This window comes from Pseudochaenichthys georgianus, chromosome 7, assembly GCF_902827115.2.
Source record: "Pseudochaenichthys georgianus chromosome 7, fPseGeo1.2, whole genome shotgun sequence".
Classification (NCBI taxonomy): domain Eukaryota; kingdom Metazoa; phylum Chordata; class Actinopteri; order Perciformes; family Channichthyidae; genus Pseudochaenichthys; species Pseudochaenichthys georgianus.
This window is the reverse complement of record NC_047509.1, coordinates 42,856,224-42,877,683: the sequence shown is the minus strand read 5'-3', so window position 1 is coordinate 42,877,683 and position 21,460 is coordinate 42,856,224. Positions and strand designations below refer to the sequence as shown.

At 42.1% G+C, this 21,460-nt stretch overlaps 1 pseudogene; it reads right to left on the bottom strand.

The window, feature by feature from the left end:
* Positions 1 to 16,442, bottom strand: part of LOC117449008 (C-Jun-amino-terminal kinase-interacting protein 1-like) — a 52,975-nt pseudogene extending 36,533 nt beyond the window's left edge.
* Between the last annotated feature and the right edge of the window lie 5,018 nt (positions 16,443 to 21,460).

The following is a 21,460-nucleotide window of genomic DNA, read 5'->3' as shown; positions in this document are numbered from 1 at the left end:
CATTCAAATAAATAAGAATAAGGACATTAAGAGAAACGACAAGATTTGTCCAGTGTATTAATAAATACAAGTGAACACATATTAACCTAGTCAGATATATAGATACGAAGTCATTCTTATTTCAAGGAAGCCCCCCTCCTCCTGGAATGCCTGTTCCAGCCGGGGTGTCTGTGAGAGTACCCACACCCCCCTCCTTCTTTTTTCTCTTCTTAAATGCATGAAGAAAGAGCATTGAATTTAAAACAAGGAGTGAATAACATTGAAAATTAATAGATCAATGTGGGAGCTGAAGTAGTAGATATTGAAATAAATAAGAAACTATAATTTGCTGTTTTTAGCATAGTTTTTGTAGGATACAGTTACGTCACTTTGTCGTTTTATGAGGGGTTTTGAGAACTGATTGGTACCATTGCATTACATTGTGAATGTCATGGTATTTGTCATTAACTAAGGATTGTACTTAATTATATTTCAAGGAAAACAATTATATTACAGACAGTAACGTTAAGGGAAAGTAAAAAGTGGTTCACGTTAAAACAGAGCATTGGTGGCATTTTCAGTTCATTGCTTACTTCCACACGCCTTTCCCCCTCCTTGTCTCTTTCATGACTTTATTTAATGCATTAGAACGATTGTTATCGTAACTTTCCGTGTTTATAGAATTCAAACTCACTGTTCACATTACGGAGTATATTTCCGGAACGGCCTTTCAAAATAAAAGCCACAGGCCGCTGTTCACCAGAGATGCCTTCACAATAAAACAGTAATTAGATTAACAATATATTTAACTTATATTACGTCCTTAAACATTGATTTGAATTCATTACAGCTTTCAAATACGGCGCGGATTGAATACAGTTATTTGTATTCTGTTACAACATCACCATGCTTGTAACACAACTTAGATAAACAATTTGAAAATGAATAGAATTAACCAAGTAGATAAAAGATTAGTATCGTGGTTAAGGAGGGTGTCTTTGTTTTGCCTATTAACTTAGAACTGAAGTAATAAAGAATAGGCAGACTACTATCATTAGTTTGTTTTAACACTCACATGTTTCAGCATTCCTGACCTCAGCCGTTTTATTTTGCAACCCGTTGGGAGAGAGATTTAAATTGAGTTTTTCTCAGTGGCTGGATGTGATTACAACAGCATTGGATAGTTCTGCACCACCTTTTGGGTTCTCTGAATCAGTGTGTTGGTGAAGAGTTGCTCACTGCGAACAGAAGAAGTGTGCAAAGAACGCATAGGAGATATTGACATTATGCTTGTGCCTCGTTGTCAAGGCAACGGTGGTGTGAAGAGGTACTGCGGTTTTGGGGGATTTCTGCTGTACAGCCGACAACGTGTGTCTGCAAAGTGATTCCTTCCCTCATCCCAAAGCCAGGGAGAGTTTCCTTGGAGCCCACTGACCAGGGCCGGTCCTAGCTTTTTGGGGACCCTGCCACTGACTACAGCTGCATCACTGACTGTGCTCATTATGACAAGATCTTGAGACATGCTTGTCTCAGATTGTTCTGGAGGAATGATGCAATGATTTTACAGCATAATTGTGCAAGAGTTTCCCGGTTGGTGGTGTAGAAACCTTAATGCTTAGTGTTTAGATAAGAGGCTGCTTGTTTAAATGATGGTCTAGAATACTGAAAAGATTAAAGTTTAATATTCTTGTTTAGAAAACAAGACATCTGATTATTATGTCACACATAATAATCTTGTTATAGAAACTAGATATGGGTAAAACGTGTGGTTGTTATACCATTGTTATCATGAACAAAAGATAAATAAGGAAATAGTATCTGCTTAAAGATGAACGGATTTCATACCCTAGAGAGGATTAGTTATTGTGAATACTCCACAAGGTATCTACTAACGTATTGTAAAGAACTTGAATTGACTTGATAAATAAGTGAAGATAAGAAGATGTATTAACCATGAATTAATCAATTGGTAAATAAAAAATAGCGGTAAAGAGAAAACTATTAAAGTGAAGTGAAAAATCATCCTAAAACACACTGAAAAAGGAGGGGGAGGGCATGATGGAGGTATGCACTAGACTTTAAGTAGTGGGTGTTTGGGAGTTAGGAGTACAGAGTAGAACCCTTTTCATCATGTTTACAAATTATTCTTTTAGAGTTTTTATTCAAGTGTGAATTTGGTAGTGTTTTAATTTGTTACAGTATTGATCAGTTCAAAGGGAGAGTTTTAGTAACAGCTCTATAAGATCAGACAAATATTTCTTTATATAGGTCATGTTGAAGGGAAAGCTAGTTCTAAACAAAATATAGTATTTTAATTTGAGGTGCTGGTTTCACCATTGTGGCATAGTTATTACCATAGGAGGACTCTCGGATGGACATACGAAAGGACTTCTGTTTTTAAATCCTTGATAAAGTAGGGTAATTGTTGCATGTTCGGACACCCAAGGTTCCACGCATTGTTAAAGAGGGTAACATTGTTCTTTAAGTGCACCAGAATTGAAGATAAATTAATATAATGAGTTATGAAATACATAGCAGAGCTTTACAGATCCTGATAATGTTTTGACTCAAGAAAATAATTATAGACACAAGTTTCTGAAGTGAGTTTTGTACCAAGTTGCAGGGAATGTGGGAAACAGCTGTTCCAATGAGGGGTTGGAGATATCTTGAAAAATATAGTTGTAATCGTGAATTAATAAATGATGGCGCTCCATATATGACATATTTTTGTAGACAAAGGATACTGGCCTATGCTGACATGTCAAAGTCTCTGCAGAGCACGACACATGGCCAAAAAGACTGAGACCAAATGACCGTTGACCCTGACCGACAGTGTAACTTGAGAAGGCACTGACAATGACTGACTCTGGGGTGAACCTGACCAAACTTGACTTTACAACCTGACAGTGTGAGTGTATGTCTGCATGTGATCAGTGCAACTGCATGATTTAAAACAATGACTATCAAGCATGCTTTTGGACTAACACATTATTTTAGGGGCTACTGTGAGAGATGTAATTCCAGAATGGAATACTGAAGAAGTTGACCTGTGATAATGAAACCATTTTGTAATATTTCAACAGGTATTAAAGTAACTGAGGTTTGAAATGTAGAAAGAACATATTACAGTTAAAGCTAAAACATAGTAATGTAATGACACAGAATTTAATTTAGACAACATCATGTAACTAGCCTGGTAAAGAAGTAAAAGCCATAGACTTTATTGTTTAGGTCATTATGGGGATATACATTTCATCTAAATTCATAATAGAAAGACATTTGATGATAGTTTGTTGGAATTCTGTATTCATATGCAGTGGAGGATCAAAAAAGCTGAGGGCCCAGGAGCCCTGAGCGTAGGCTTGAGGGATTTGTATCAGATTTCTCCACACAGGTTGCTGGCGCCAAAAGGGGGACCCAGGAGGCCGACACAGCGAAGTTCGTCTGGCTGAAGGTCATCAGGACAAAGTGGCTCTCCGGCCCCGACCGAGTGACCCAGCGTACCTCTCATGCCGTCCGCATAGGAGGAAAGGGGGACAGCTGGTGCCAGTGTGCGGCGGGGAAACCACCTGCTAGGACCAGGGACGACATCAGGACGGACGGGGCCCTCACAGAGGAGGTCGACTCGGAAGGAGCCATCAGTGGACCGGAGAAGGAGGATCGTGAAGACATCTCTCTGAAGACGATCAAACCCAAGTGGTGTGCTCCAAGGTTCTCTGAACCACTCAAGGTAACCCAGCGAACAGATCATGCAGTCAGAGTAGACGGAAAAGGAGACACGTGGTACCACTGGAGCAGGTGTGTGGAAGCACCAGCACCTACCAGGACCCTCGCTGACACCATCCAGGACCTAGGCCAACTGAACATCAGGCAAACAACCGAAGCCCCCCAACCCCCAAGTGTGGACATCGACTCAACTTCCGAGGAGGAGGAGACAACAGGAGAACCAACGGCAGCCCAGGAGATAACAGCCGGCGAGGAGGCACAACAAGGGACCGCTCCCCCAAAGTAGGCGGTACACCACACGCATCACATACACACACCACACAAGAGACACTCACCTACACTGATACACCAAAGAACTTTTACAAGAAAAACGAAGATGAAGAAGAACTCAGGACCTAACCAACACCTCTATTGCTTGGCCTTAACACTTTGTTTTTTCATCATTGTTGGAATAATCATTATCATAGTGGGTGAAAGGGGGAGGCAAATCATTGACCAAAGTAATAATCCAAATTCCCCACAAAATGAAACTACACAAGATATCAATGGCCGTGTTTGCAGCAATTTTGACCTTGTGCGGGTGCTGCTGCATCCCATGTATCCGCTCAATGGTGGACAAAATAATTAGTACCGCCATAGCACCTTCTACTCCCCTGGGCCAACAACTCGCCTTGCTATCCTTAGAAAACAACCCAGACATTGAGGAAGGCGAAGAAGAAGCAGCAGCAATGGACACTTTCCCGACAGCACCACCAGTACCACCGTATGGCAGAATGTGGGAAAGAGAGACAGAAGCCTAAAACAGCTGACATAAATGTACATAAACAATAGCGTTGTTTTGTTGCCCCAATCATTAGAATGGGGCAAAAGGGGGATTGAAGGATAAAAATAAGGCAAAAAGTAACTGTGAATATAAGATATAGTAAATCCTGTTATAGGAAACGCTAAAAACATTGAGCTGTCTGAGTGGAAAAATAACGTGTTAAAGTTTACTGTTGAGATGCCTCAGCAGTTTGGCTGGCTACATCCTGTTATCTTCAAGAACGAGAACACCATGGTACGGTATGTGGGGCCCTGACCTTCAAAAGGCGCAACCGTCTTGTGAGAAAACCAGTTAAAACAGGTAACAAAGACACACCGAAATTAGGAAAAAGGGAGTAGGGCCCTGGCCGTGACCTTAGCTAAAACTGTGTGTGGCTGGGCAGAAAAGGCAGATTGCAGCACAGAGAGCACCAAAGGTGGGGGCTTCACAGCAAATACTATAAAGAACAAGATATATTCAGAATTCGACACTCACTTCAACTGGGATCTCACACTGACGAGCTTGTCACGGTGGGAACTCAAGAAGGAGTCCAAGGCGCTGGCGTTTTGTGGTATAGTATGGATTGATATATCTTTGTTGAACTGTGTAATAAAGTGCTTATTTGAAGAAACAATCCATTGGAGTGCAAAGTCTAGTTTTGTACAGCTAACAGAGAATAGTGTCTAGGACACAATTCCTTTTCCCTCAGAACTAAGAAAGGTCATCGGCAGATCCGGACGGCGACCCCGCTCTGGCCATATCCAAACGATCTGCGCGGAGGACGGACCTGGTCCGGTAGACTCCAACAATATTGACTGGCTAATGTGCCATTTTATTTGTGTTTTACAGCTGTATTTGTCTGCCTGTCATGTCTGTGTTTTATCTGTTGTAACTTTGTTCATGCTGCCCTTCTTGGCCAGGTCGCTCTTGGAAAAGAGATTTTAATCTCAATGAGTCTTTTACCTGATTAAATAAAGGATATACAAAAAATAATTAATAACGTAAGGCTAGTGAGATTACAGTCATACATGTGAAATGATAGTGAGTGTTGTCTAATCCAGCTGCTGTGGTGAGTCCAGAGTCCAGTGTAGAGGTGCAAAGTAAATTGCCTTGTAACAAAATGGTCAGCTAAATTACATAATAATGTGAAGTATTTATTCTTTTTTTTGTTATATCTATATTAGTTCCTCTTTCATGAGACATTTATGGCTGTTCTTACTCTAACAATGAAAAAAAAGAAAAAAATGAGCCTAAGTTTAATCAAAATGTAGTCTTTAATGTAACTACACCTTAATGAGGATCTGGGTATGCAAGACATTTTTTATAATTCAAATCAATCTATCACATGATATAAACTGAGATATACCACGTCCCAGTTCCTCACAGCTCTATAGGACAGCACACATTCTCGGTATGCACCTCATGGAAGGATAGGGGGACCAGTATAGCTAGACCTGGGCAAAGATTTATTTTTCGCCAGTCAAATGTGAGCAATCTAATTTAAACTGATAAAACAATGGATTTGGAGATTACAATTCAGCCAATGTGTCCACTATTTTCTGCATTCAACCAATGCATACTACAGGGACCTATGTATATAAAACCTAGCAATGTATATAAAACGTCTGCTCTAAGTGGTACGAAGGTAGCAGCAGTGTGCCGCCTGCTACTCCCCAGCCGATTGATGTCAATTTAGCCAAGAAGCACTGTGCTCACTGGCTGCGAATATCTAACATTAACTAGCTCTTCTGTAATGTCCTACTATTCGACTGTATAAACTGTATATTTCCAGCATTAAAAACTGGTAAGACAAATCCGATTTTGTTTTAACTTTTTTTAAGTCTGAAAATGTTTCCGCCAGCTAAAGCATCGACAACGCCGCTGTCACAGAGATCCGCTGTGATTCCTCTCTGTATGATGTGTGATGCGCAGGGCATATTATTATACAGTATTATTGCTGCTATCATACTGCAAACACGATCTGTCCTACAGTGGTGACCCTGCCTGCGACCTCACACTCCTGTGCAGCTTCAGGAAACTGGAGCATGGTTCAAGGTCCACCACACCGAAAGCAAACAGGTGCAGGTGTTCCGTAATACGACACTGAGATAGAGATGGTTCTCACTGACGTCACAGGGTCAGGAGTCAGTGCAACACATGTCTCTTTGGCCAGTTCCTCAGCTTTCTTTGCCTTTTCACTCGTGCCATATGATTCATGGTAAACAACCATGCTGGAATTACGGGAGGTACTTTGGGTAAACGGTAATGAGAGGAATTTGCCTGAATTAATCCACCTCTTAATACCATCATTATGACGTCACGGCTATCTTTACATCTGTCATCATGCCCATTCTGCAGTACTGCAATACTACCTGGTACAAATGTTTGTCAGCAACTTTAAAATCAAAACTCCACCTGTTAAAAATCTGCTCAAAGATTGTTGGTCCACCTGTCAGAGACTCCATGACTCATCATAACAACCTAGTGAGGCTGTCCAACAACATCATCTCTGACCCAAATCATGTTCTGAACAGTGAGTATGAACTGCTACCGTCTAATCGGAGATACAGGGTCCCACCATTCAATAAAGTCAGACTGAAGCACTCCTATGTGCATCAGTCAGTCCTCACAGTGAACACAGAGCTGATCCCAGATCAGATGCACGCTGAAGGCTCTTTGAGCAGCCTTTCTCTCACTGATTGTGCTGTTATGTTAAATGTTTGTTGTTTTGTGTCTGGATATTTGTCTGTTGATGTTGGACATGGAGCTGCTGTGACGCAAGTCAAATTTCAGACTTGATCTGACAAATAAAGTAATATCGTATTGTATCGTATAGAAACCCTTAATATTATACAGAGACGCAGAATAACAGGGCATTTCATCAGAGAAAGGTATCTAGCGAGAAAGAGTGCCATTACTAAAGCAGGAAACCCAAATAACACAATTCAATGAGTCTCCTTTCACTGCGGCCACATACATCATCTATAGCAGAAGCATTAAGATGTACTTAATAACGTGACAACAAAAATACATTTGCTTTGGTGTCTAGTTTTTGCCTTGGTTAGAAAACGCAGGTTTGCTATCCCTCTATGGCTCCAAACAGCAAGTGGATCAGTTGGGAATATCAGGCGTTCCCAGCAGTGTGCTCCTCGGAGGCTGAGAGGTACCGCTGTAGTTAGTGGGTTGGAAGTGGTGGTCAAACCCTTCCCCGGCTGGGACAGTGTTGTAGTCAAGTCACCAATTCTCGAGTCCAATTTACTCTCGATAACCCACTCTTCGAGTTCAAGTCCAAGTCAGAGTTACCTAGGAAGAGTCTAAGTCGAGTCAAAGTTATCATTACCTGTGCTCTAGTATGAGTCCAAGTCCGAGTCACCCAATAAGAGTCTGAGTCGAGTCCAAGTCATCATTACCTGTACTCTAGTATGAGTCTAGTACAGATCAGGGATAATCACAACTTAATACAACTAATGGATCAACCGACTAGAATAACCAAAACCTCCAAGACTATGATTTATTATTTACAAACAAAGCTGACAGAATAGTTAAAACCTACAACTTCCTGACTGGTCTTTCTGACCATAATCTTGTTCTTTTTGCCAGGAAAGTCACAAAAAAAAGGTTCATGGCCACACCTAAAACCCCTGCCTTGGGTTCTCGCTTCATCCCCAAAAACCTGCAACAACGTTTTATGGAGGCAGTGAAAATGATTGATTGGGGAGACACTCTGTCCTCTGAAGACATTGGTGAAAACAGTAATCTGTTCATATCTAAAATTAGCGATACAATGTCTTCCTTCTCAAGGAGAGGGTGCCTTATGCCCCGGCCACACGAGGACGAAAACGGTCGTTTGCGTTACTGTTTAGTGTCATATAGACCATTCGGCCACACGAGGACGACCGAATACGGCACTAAACGACTGCGGAAACGATAACGGATGGATAGAACGGCATACGTAACGCTCTGGGGGGTCAAACGGCTCCGTGTGTATGCCCTATACGATCATTTTCTGATAATGATGAGGCAATAGCCCCGCCTCTCCCCACCTCTGCTGCTCACCCCCGCGTCAAAGTAAACTACACTGAATTCAGATTATTTATCTTTCTCTCGATATGGACATAAACGCGATCTGACAGGACGGAGACACCTCTCAAACTAGCCTACCTAAACTAGTTATAAATATGTTTATTTTTACTGTCGGCCGGGTCACTCATTACTGGATCAGCTGCTGCATGAAACAGACACCACTGGCGCTGTCCGAAGAGAGGGAGGAAAAAGAGAGGCTCCATGTATTTTATTATTATATTATATAGAGTCGTTATTCATTTGTTTTAAAGCTCAATAAATAACAAAGAAGACCTTTGACCGACACTTTTATAATTTTGTCGGAAGATTTAAACTTTAATACACGTTGACTGGCGAAAAACTCTGCCCGGTTCCCTCGGCCCCCACCGCGGAGAATAAACAGAAGGGCAACCATGACAACCATGCTTCTTCGCTGCTTTTGTGGAGGAAGTTACAGCGCCACTACAGGCTCAGCATATGTACTGCAGCTTCTCCAGCGGCTGGAGCTAAACGGAGCGGTCTCGTGTGGACAGACACTATCCGGATAACTATTGCGTGTGGACGGAAGCTTGTTTGCGATTGCGTTTGCGTTAATCCTATGCGTTTAGCCGTTTTCGTCCTCGTGTGGCCGGGGCATAAGGGACAGGAAGGAACATCATCTTCCCTGGCTGAATCTACAGTGCAGGAATCTCATGAAATCCAGAGACCAACTATTAAAGCAGAGCTTGAAATCCGGACTATCCACTGATAGACAGAGATTCACTCATGCTCGTAACAAGGTAACACAAACAATAAGACAGGCCAAAGCGAACTTCTTCATCAATATAATTGAAGGTGCGAAAGTAACAGTAAACAGTAAAAACGTTTGGCAAATCCTAAATAAACTATTAGGTAAACAAACCAAACAGGAAAATAATGTACTAGAATTAAAAATCAACGATGCCCTGATAAAAGACCCTGCCGTGTTAGCCAACTCTCTAAATTAGTATTTTATAAATAGTGCTCTGGACATTACAAAGCTCTTCCTGCCATCTGAGGTCTCACCTAGCCCGACTGTGGATACACCCCGTTTTTGACCTGGAGGAAATCACAGAGTTTGAGGTGAAACATATAATCTCAGGGTTAAGAGGTTCTAAGGCTAGGGATGCAGATGATTTAGACACCAACTTTATAAAGACACATATCGACGGTCTAATAAAACCAATAGTGAATCAATCTATCAGCACGAGGGAAGTTCCATCATCCTGGAAGGTGGCCACGGTGACACCGATCTTTAAATCTGGGGATAAGGCAATGATGTTCAATTATAGACCAATCAGCATCCTCCCCTGTGTCTCTAAGGTAGCTGAGAAATGGGTGTCAAAACTAGTCACCAAACATTTAGACAAAGGTTTCGCTCCACTCCACCCAATGCAGTTTGGTTTTCATGCTCACCACTCCACTGAGACAGCTAACTGTGTTTTTGTGGAAAAGGTTAAATGTATGTTGGACACAAGCCCATATGTAGGTGCTGTCTTCCTTGATCTCAGGAAGGCTTTTGACACTGTTGACCACCAAGTGCTCCTTAAAAAGCTGATGCATTTAAATGTTTCTGCAGTTTCTATACATTGGGTTAAATCTTACTTATGGAACGATGCTAAATCCCCCTACCTTGTGAACCCTGTTGGGGTTCCACAAGGTTCCATTCTTGGACCATTACTGTTTTCACTGTACATAAATCACTTGCCCATGTCCTGAGTTGAATGTGCAAATGTATGCCGATGATGCGGTCATCTTTATACACGGGAAAAACACTGAAATCATCTCATCTTGTCTCTCAAAAGCAATGGACAAGGTTCAACACTGGCTGAACAACATTTGCTTACAGTTAAATGCAAAAAAAACAGTATGCATGATGTTCAGTAATCGACCAGTCAAAAACGAAGGATCCAATGTGTTTTTAAACAGAGCAGAAGTAGAACTAGTTCCCCACTTCAAGTATCTTGGCGTTATAATGGACTCGAACTTGACTTTTAAGAAACATATTAAAAAAGTATTCAATACCGTTAAATTCAACTTGCAACATTTTAAACAACTGAGACCTTTCTTAAAGTGGACCTATCATGCTATATTTGAAACATATATTGTAGGGCCATCCCTATATAAAGTATATAAATATAGTTTTTTTTTCAAAATACCAAACAGATCCTGCATTTTAGCCATGCCTCATTTCGCTCTATTTGCTCTATCCAGCCTTGTTTTTGCAGGGGGCTGATTCTGTGAGCTGCAAATGACCACGCCCCCCTGCAGGAGAGGGGAGTTGCCAGTTACTTTGGCATTAGGGCAGGGATATCTAGATACTTTCCAAGGTTTGATATAATTAATTGTGCTACTTTTAAAGCAAGCAACGATGTTTTCAAATCATGTCGTTACTTTGTTGAGAATGTGGCCATGTAATAAGCGGGATAATGTGCAAAGACGCGGTCATTATGGGGAAAAGAACACCGACAGGCTGATCAGGAGCCCGACGCGAAGCGGAGGGATCTAGATCGGCATGAAGGTGTTATATATCCCTTACATATGATTATATAGAGCCATTATTCATTTGTTTTAAAGCAGGAGGCGCAAAAGCTTGCCTCGGGGAGGGAGAAAAAGAGCCACAGTGGAGAATAAACAGAAGGGCAACCATGGCAACCATGCAAGGGAAGTCTTCTTCGCTGCTTTTGTGGCAGACTACAGCGCCACTTAAAGGCCTGGCATATGTACTACAGCGTCTCCAGCGCTTTCGAGCGGCAATGGCCGGCCGTGGCCCAACCTCTCATTCCCCTGATAGGTGGAGAATTGACCAATAGCCGAAGCGCCACCGTCCTGACGTCAGTAAAGTGTTCAAATCTGGATCATTCTGTATACATCAGATCCGTTGCAGCCCCTTTTTTAGAGATTTGGGTGTGGAGGAAAAGAGAGAGGGTTGTGTGTTCTGACACTTGGTGAGTTCCCTGGAACACCGGGGACACATATTCATGTATAAAAGATGTACAAAATTGCATTTTGGATGATAGGACCCCTTTAACTGTCAATGCTGCAAAGTCATACCTCCACTGTATGATTCTATCCCACATTGAATACTGTTTTACAAACTGGTCGTTTGCTTGTGCCACAAACCTAAAACCCATAGAACAGCTGTACGAGAGAGCTATCAAGGTGTTTGACAGAAAGCCTTATTCATACCACCACTGTACCATCCTTGAAAAACACAATTTATTGAGTTTTGACGATTTTAAGTCTTTTAAAAGTATGTGTTTTATTTATAAATGTGTACATGGACTGCCCCCCCCCCCCCTCCCTTAGGGGAATTCATCCACAGAAAACACACTGGACGCTGCACTAGGCCAAAAACCAGAGGAGACTGTGAAGTCCATCGCAGACGGACCACTTTTGGACAAAATGTCCTCTCCGTTAAAGGCAGCTCATTGTGGAATAGCCTCCCAACTGAGTTACGGGATTGTCCCACATTGTCAATAGTTTTAAAGGTCAACTCAAAGAATGGTTGAGAAACAAACAGACGTGCAATCACCGCTAAATGCACTTTAACACAGGCCAGGGGTATCTCCTCTTACACTTTAGCTCTTTTATCTTCTCTTGCACTTTATATGTCGTTGCTGCTACATTGTACTGCCATGTGGTAAATACTTGTGTGTGCTGCTCTTGCTCTTTTGCACTTTTTGCATATCATGTATTTGTTTTTGCTATGTTTGTAAAATGTCATTTTCTTAAATGTTTTATGTGTGGATGGAAATGGGCTCAAAGCTAAATCTGGCACTGTTACGCTTGACACATTTTTTTATGTTTTAAAGGTCCCATGTCATGCTTTTCCGGTTATCACCCGTCCCCTTGTGTTATGAAGCTTTTTATGCATGTAAACGGTCTGCAGAGTCAAAACCCTCAAAGTACACCCTGTAGCGAGTACAACTCTAACACAGAAAATACCTCCCCAAAACGCCTCGTTGGAGAAACGTTATTGTCCATTTGATTCTTCCGGGTACGCATGATGTCATCCATACGGAACAAAATGGACCAATCCGTGGAGCCGTTATGTCCGCGGAGCCGTTACGTTAAGCCCCCGCTGATTGGTCCAAATTGACCAATCCACGGACTTCCTCACACACACAGTGCAGGCAGCTCAGCTGATCTCTCCTCCCTGGCTGCAGGCTGATAACAGACAGTTGGGATCTTGGGAAATTCTCTCTACAGACCCATTCTCACAGCGTTTATCAACCTTTTTCTTCTCAATATCAAGCCACACTTATTGTTTTTACTTCGGCTGTGACTTTGTGTGTGCTCAGGGTGAGTTTGGCTGTGTTTCGCTGTGTATCGCAAAGAACAAAGAAATCACACCTCCACGGAGCTCAGCGCGATTCACAACGTCCCGACTGGTCCCGACCAATCGAAGCACACTGGGCTCACAGGGAGGGGGGGGCAAGAGCTGCAGCGAGCCGTTTAGTGGAGAGAGTGAATACTGCTGAATACACGTACTTTACAGAGATGCTGTATGCGAAACCAATGTGAGTTTGGAAAATTGCACAGTATAAATCTATTCTAGTCGACCTCAACAATGGAATTATGATCAGTGGAAATGGCCATGACATGGGACCTTTAAGTGTTCATCACTGTGCATTGTCCCTGCCAAATAAACGATTAAAATAAAATAAATAAATAAAGTCCGATTCCGAGTCACCCAAGAAGAGTCTGAGTCGAGTCCGAGTCTTGGTCATGATTACCTGTGCTCGTGTCCGAGTCCAAGTCTGAGTCACCCAACAGGAGTCTGAGTCGAGTCCGAGTAAAGTCATCATTGCCTCTGTTCGTGTCTGAGTCCAATTCACAAGTCTGAGTCATCTGAGTGGATATATTTGTTTAAATGTAGCTGTTGGTTTGTTATTATCTACATTGCTTTTATCCTTTTATTTTCTGCATTGCTTTTACTTTGTCTATATAACTGCTGTGAAGCACTTTTGGTCAGCAATTCCTGTATGAAAGGTGCTATACAAATAAAGGCTTATTATCAATATTAATATTATTATTATCATCCAGGTTGGGTCGAGTTCCAAGACTGCCTTCAAAGAGCTGCTTTACAAATAAAAACGTTTTATTTAGTGGTTGCAAAATCCATAGAAACTGAAAAGACATTAACATTCCACTGACATAACTAAACCCTCACTGTACTGGATGACTTTTATTTTACTAGGGATGGGCCATAAACATAAATATATAATATTATTAATTCTTGGGGATCAAAGTCAACTTGTATAAAGTGGTTGTTTCATTTCCTTATCTGGATTGTTGGTGAGAACGTCATTGAGATGATTTTAACAGTGGAACAGCATTTGAAACAATGACCATGAAACAGTGAATTCCTGCTCATGAAATTACACGTTGTCCAAGTTCAAGTCCGAGACCAACAGCGTGGGAGAATTCAAGAGTTCGAGTTCAAGTCCATCGCTGCACAAGTCAGAGTCGAGTCACTAGTCCTGAAAATTGGCCTCGAGTACTCCAAGTCTGGGCTGCGACAGACTTGCTAGCTTCACCAAATCAATTTCTCCTCCGCTGTCAGCCATTGTGCGTCTTAATGTTTACAGAAAAACGATTTAGATTGTATAGGTTGCTAAGGACGCTACAGCTGCCAGAGGACGGACGTGTACATGCAGACGTCATCGTACGCCACTCCAAATCTGATTGGCCATTGCAACAGTTTCATTGCCATTTTTGTAAAGCTACAAGGCCTGCACTGTTGATTCTGAAGGCCTCAGGAAACATCTCTTTGAGCCAGCAACACATTCTGACTGAAATATGATTGGATAAAATCTCCAACATTAACAACCATTACTGGATGCAGCGCAACCGAGAGCAACACAGAGAAAAGCTATGAGCTGAAGACAACAGGCTATTAGAAATCATTCATACATGTATATGAGGTTAGTCAGGGATTCTGATAGTGTTCAGGCCAGAGAAGGCCTTGCTGGTCTGACGGCCCACCACTGATTATTAAAAGTGCCCTCTTTTAGCCCTTTAACCCACTAACTCTGAAAGAGCAACACAAGAAAGCTGCTTGAGCCTGCTCTCCACCTGACTGCTCACTGAGAAGAGTATTAGGAGCAACAGTCCGTGGCTGGGTTTGATTATTGTTGTCATGTTTCAATATTTCCTGTTTTATGATGAAACATATTAAATAACATTAAACTGTCAATCATCCAATTAAATTGTTTAATAAGAAATACACATAACAAGCTTGTACTTTATGCATTTAGGTGTATGAGAATGAAGATCACCAGCTATTAAGGTCAACACACAGAGCAGATGAGACATTTCTGTTCTCTCTTTAAGATTCTTTAAATGCAAATGTGTCTGGCCATTGGCAATATTATCCAGTATTTAGCTATGAGAACAAACCTTACAATTCTCAACAGTATGTTGTGCATTTTCATTCTACACGCAACATGTCTCTATTTATAAGTATAGTTTGTTTAATATCTGCCCAAATCAACACCATATTTCTGTTGTCTAAGTATTGAGACAACAACAACACTGATTTAATTTGATGTTGCACCGGACACAAGCACCTCCCTGTATTGAGATGTGGATGTTGATGCTGGATGGAAACCCAGGTTAGGGTAACAGACTCTGCTCTGATCTGCGCACAGTAAACAGGATGCAGCTCATTTAAAGGAATACACAGGCATATACTGCGGAGCGAGAGCCACTCAGTCTGGCTGGCCCCCTCCAGAGACCACCCTCACTGAGCCAGGAACCTCACTATCATCCACACTTGTTTTATAGACCTTTTTTGACTTGGCTTTGCATTATCCTCTGCTTCTGTTTCTCTGTAACAACTGAGCCATCCTCACACATGTGTATTTCACAAGATGGCAGCTTGAAGGCTCCTATTTAATAGCGCAATGAGGGTCAATCCACACACAGCCAGTCAGTCGACGTGTCCTTGAGCAAGCCAATGAACTCCCAGCTGCCCACCAACTGGGGGGGACACAAACATGATGTGTGTCTCCCAGGAATACTGCCGCCAATACACAATACACAATGCACGCACACACACACACACACACACACACACACACACACACACACACACACACACACACACACACACACACACACACACACACACACACACACACACACACACACACACACACACACACACACACACACACACACACACACACACACACACACACACACACACACAGTAACTCATTTTCACTTGATGCCACAGCTGCCTGATCACACACACACACACACACACACACACACACACACACACACACACACACACACACACACACACACACACACACACACACACACACACACACACACACACACACACACACACACACACACACACACACACACACACACACACACACACACACACACACACACACACACACACACACACACACACACACACACACACACACGAACACACACTGTAGCCGTCTCAGAGCAGGGATCCTCCCAGACTCCTACCTGGGTGCCGGCTTGTGGCCGCTGTGGGAACAGAGCCAGGGTGGTGGGTCTCTTTGGTTGATATTTGTCCATGACAGCACAGGTTGATCCCCCTCTAACATCCGACAGCTTTCTCCCTCCCTCCTCCTCTTCCTCCTCCTCCTCTTCTCTTTTAATAAGCCAGTGCTGGTGCTCCTTAGCTCGGACAAGGCCTCCCCCACCCTCCTCTACCTCTCTCTCTTCTCCTTCTTCTTCTGCGGTCTCCTCAGCAGCATCGATCACACACAAGCTCAGCCTCTGAACACACCCCTTCCCCACTCTCCTGCTATCGGCATTGGCTGGTCACAATGTCACATCATCAGCATCAGCATCATCTTCCTGGCAGGAGCAGAGTGTAACGAAGAGGAAAGGGACAGAAAGAGGAGGCGCGAGAGAGAGAGAGAGAGAGAGAGAGAGAGAGAGAGAGAGAGAGAGAGAGAGCGAGAGCGAGAGCGAGAGCGAGAGAGAGAGAGAGAGGTGGGTGTTGTTGAATAGAGGCGGATGACTGAGAGAAGAAGGCAGGGTGATGAAGAGAGGGAGAGGGAGGGGGAGTAGGAAGTCAGGGCCAACCCATCAGAGCAAGGCATGACATCATCAGCTGATCTGCCTGTGGTGGTTTCTGTGAGTTAAGGCAAATAAACACTGTGAGCGTGTGTTTGTGTTTTCCTAATCCCAGAAAAATAATATTATAGAGAAAGAGTAATTCCATGGTGACACAATGACACAGAGCAACCATCCAAAGAAACAGTCGTTCAATCAGATAACAAAGCAGCCAGCAAACAGTCATCTAATCTTTGAGCCACAAATCCTTCAGTCAACCAACCGAGCAGTCAACAATCAACACACTCGCTACGTTTACACCAGCGTTTCTCAAAGTGTGGGGCGCGCCCCACTGGTGGGGCGCAGAGATGTGATAGGTGGGTCGCGAAAAAAAAAAAATTCTTTAAAAAAAAAAAAAAAAATTCTTTTTCACATTTATTTATTATTTATACACTGGTGGTGGAATATCAAAACAACGGACCGCCCGGGGTGAAAAACGTATCAATGAAAAGCGACCCTCTACCACACAAAATAACACCTGTAGATAACCCAATTTGTGTTCTCCGCGAGAGTGAGAGTGAGAGGTGACAAGGGGAGCACGTCTGTAACCCGACACCGTTGCAATGAATCGACATCTGACCAATCACGGCTTTTATACGGCCACTAGTGCAGGTGAAGAGATGTCGGTGAAAAGACAGTTTCACTCCAGAGCAAGCAAGAGGGGAAAAAAACAAAACATGAAGAAACCAGAGCATCACTCGAAGGAGGGTTATTGTATGACTCAAATGTACAACTTACGAATGTTGTATAAGTCAAATTGCCAATTTCCATATTAAAACATCAGCTGCAATTCACGACTTGAAGAAGGCAGTCTCTGCAGAGCATATAGGCTAATGGAGATGCAGTTATTTCCAGCATTCTTTATTTACCATTCATTCAAGTCTGTGATGCCTTTGATCTGCTAATGTACAGGAGGAAGAGTGATACACTGTCTGTCTAGTTGGTTTACATAACAATGAAAGTTTACAGCCTAAAAAACATGGAGCATTTGTTTCCCCTTTTATTCATTTTTATGTCAATTTGCACATGTCATGGTGATGCTCAGCCTCTCCCCTTAACTCCTAACGGCCCGTCCACACAGCGGCGTTGGAAGCTTCTGCCCATTCACTTTGAATGGGGTGACGTCACTTTTTGCCGAACTGCATTGTGGGAAGCAGAGTGGAGCTTTCCTGGCGTTTCAGGCTGCAAAAGTTGAGCAATGTTCAACTTTTTAAGCTTCTGAAGCTTTCGGTGGAAGCGTCAGCCAATCAAATCATATGCCAGTACAAGCTCTAGCCAATCAAACCGCTGCTTGTGTGTCTGGGGCGGGAGATTCATGTGATTGGTTGTTGGTCGAGCTTCAGACACGCCCGCCGGCAAGCTTTTTCCAAAGCCGCTGTGTGGACGGGCCGTAACAGTCATCGTCATGTCAACCACAACACAGAGAAATACTGATAGAAATGTGTGTGTCGTTGTTGATACATTGCTGACAGAGGGAACTACATTTGAATACAGATTTAAGAAATATCAGTTTTTGAGCATGTCATAAGCATGTTTTGTCTTGACTATATTACAACTATATTCTAATAAAATATAGTATTTATATTATTGAATTGATTATGATTATTATTAGTAGAAGTAGTTTATTTGCATTAATTATATTTTAATCTTTTTGAGGCTAGTATTTGGCAGGAAATGCAGACGTATTCACCTGTAAACGCACACTGAACGACATACATGCACATTTACCATTTACCTCAAAATGTTTTCGCTAATTTGTTACAGCTAATTTGTTTTGTTTATTCCAACTTGATTTTTCAACCTAAAAAAATTAAGTTGAGTTAAGTGAAAAATATTGCTTCTGTCTAAGATATATATTTACATTCACACAAAGTAATAAGATGATTCATTCTGAAGACCACACAACATTTGTTACTTTGTTATAACTTAATTATTCCTTTTGGACTAACCTCATATTTATATTAGATCTAAGTAGAGTTTTTAAGTTTGTGAAAAAAAATTAAAAAAAATACTTCATTTTGTTGCAGGCAATATTTTTTATTATAGCTTAAAATATTTTCTTTTATTAAGCAAACACTTTAAGGTACATCAATACAATACTGTGTTTTGTTTACTCTAAACAAATTACATTTGACTTTGTTTAGCTCAGTAACTAAAAGTAACTGTGTTGATAATAATAACAAACAGGAATTATATTTGCAAAGTAGCCTACTTTGTTTCCAAAAAAAAATGTTTCACTCCTGTCGGCTGGGGGGGGGGGGGGCCTCATCTCACAATGTCGCTTGGGGCCCCAAATGATTTCTATCAACACGTAATGTTGTATTGATGTATCGGGACTTCCTGCAACAACACCACGCCGTTATCGTGATTCTGATTAGCCAGAAGACATTATCAAAGATGTTCTATTGAGAAGACGATCACTACGTGACAAAAGTTTTCAAAACCGTTTCTAGTCTTCAGTATTTCCAGACAAGTGACTACTGAAATCAATCTTACTAACTGCTGTCTGTGCAATTTACTCCGCACGAGTTGGCGGACTTTATTTTGCTTACCTTAACATCATTTCTCATGGTGGGGCTAAGCCATTTCTTGGTATGGCTGTAGCCTACCCCAGCCATACCCTGGCACTGCCACTGACCGTAAATACCTCATTCCTTCCGTCTACTTGGATCCAAAATGCTTCTCGTTTTGCCCTATCCCCCGTTCAAATGAAATCGCCGCCAATCATATTTCCATGCTCGTTCCAGGGCCAGGGGAGGGGATACAAGGCTCACGTCTTGTGCTGCATTCACTTGCACTCGGACATTAGAGATTTTCTCTCATAAATGTCCGATGAGCCACAACTTTTTTTTCAAAACAAAGCTGCCAACTGGGGTGGCAGCTGGGGTGGCAAGGCATTTTTCTGAGGTGACAGCTGACACCCCGTGCCACCCTGTAGAACCGCCACTGATTCTATTGGCACTAACGGTCAGAAAGAGATGTCACATGTCAAAATCGAACAAGGGGGGCCAGATATATGGAAAATCCACCCAAATGGCCCCAGAGGAGTTTTTTTTTGCTAAATCTGTCTAAATAGGTCAAATATCACTTGTTTTGCATCAATCTTGATACAGGGTACTTATTTTATGTTGTACTTTGGATTCCTAAATCCTTTAGTCTACTAACCCATCATCCAAGGTTAGTTTTCACTAGGTTTCCAGATGTCAGAGCTAGAGCTATAGCTCTATAGCTTCACTCTCATGAAAAACTGCGTTCGCGAAGCCCACACCTTTTTGTTTTACCATGTGTGTTAGTGGGGAGATCCCCCTTCGATTCTATTGGCTCTAACGGTCAGAAAGAGATGTCAATCACCAAAATCGACCAATGGGTTCCAGAGAAACGGTAAAACCCCCATTTCCACCAAAATCACCTCAGAGGTGGAGCTTTTTTTTGCTAAACCTCTCTAAAAATGTCAAATGTCACTTGTTTTGCATCAATCTTGATACAGGGTACTTATTATATGTTGTACTTTGGATTCCTAAAGCTTTTAGTCTACCTTACCATCATCCAAGGGTAGTTTTCACTATAAGTAAAAAAGAATGTTTGGACGGACACTATAATTTACAGTTTTTTACTATGTTCAATCTGAATTTTCTTTAAAATAAAAAAACATCTATATTGATTCTGACCTTTCTACATCCAACTCACAGGTTTATCATTACTTTGAGAAAAAAGATTATTAATTTAACCCTTTTAGAAGGGAAGATATGGTCATTTGTTCTGGGAATGTCATTTTCGAGCCTGAGACCTGAAAAACAGGCTCAGAGCTAAACTGGTTAGCTGACTTCTTGGTACACCCTGATAATAAAGAGTTACAATAATCCAGCATTGAAGTAACAAATGCATGGACTAGTTTCTCTGCATCATTTTGAGGCAAGATATGCCTGATTTTTGCAATGTTACGTACAGTGGGGCAAAAAAGTATTTAGTCAGCCACCAATTGTGCAAGTTCTCCCACTTAAAAAGATGAGAGAGGGCTGTAATTTTCATCCTATAGGTACACTTCAACTATGAGAGACAGAATGGAGGAAATCACATTGTAGGATTTTTAATGAATTAATTGGTAAATTCCTCAGTAAAATAAGTATTTGGTCACCTACAAACAAACAAGATTTCTGGCTCTCACAGACCTGTAACTTCTTCTTTAAGAGCCTCCTCTGTCCTCCACTCGTTAACTGTATTAATGGCACCTGTTTGAACTCGTTATCAGTATAAAAGACACCTGTCCACAACCTCAAACAGTCACACTCCAAACTCCACTATGGCCAAGACCAAAGAGCTGTCAAAGGACACCAGAAACACAATGGTAGACCTGCACCAGGCTGGGAAGACTGCATCTGCAATAGGTGAGCAGCTTGGTGTGAAGAAATCAACTGTGGGAGCAATTATTAGAAAATGGAAGACATACAAGACCACTGATAATCTCCCTCGATCTGGGGCTCCACGCAAGATCTCACCCCGTGGGGTCAAAATGATCACAAGAACGGTGAGCAAAGATCCCAGAACCACACGGGGGGACCGAGTCCATGACCTGCAGAGAGCTGGGACCAAAGTAACAAAGGCTACCATCAGTAACACACTACGCCGCCAGGGACTCAAATCCTGCAGTGCCAGACGTGTCTCCCTGCTTAAGCCAGTACATGTCCAGGCCCGTCTGAAGTTTGCTAGAGAGCATTTAGATGATCCAGAAGAGGATTGGGAGAATGTCATATG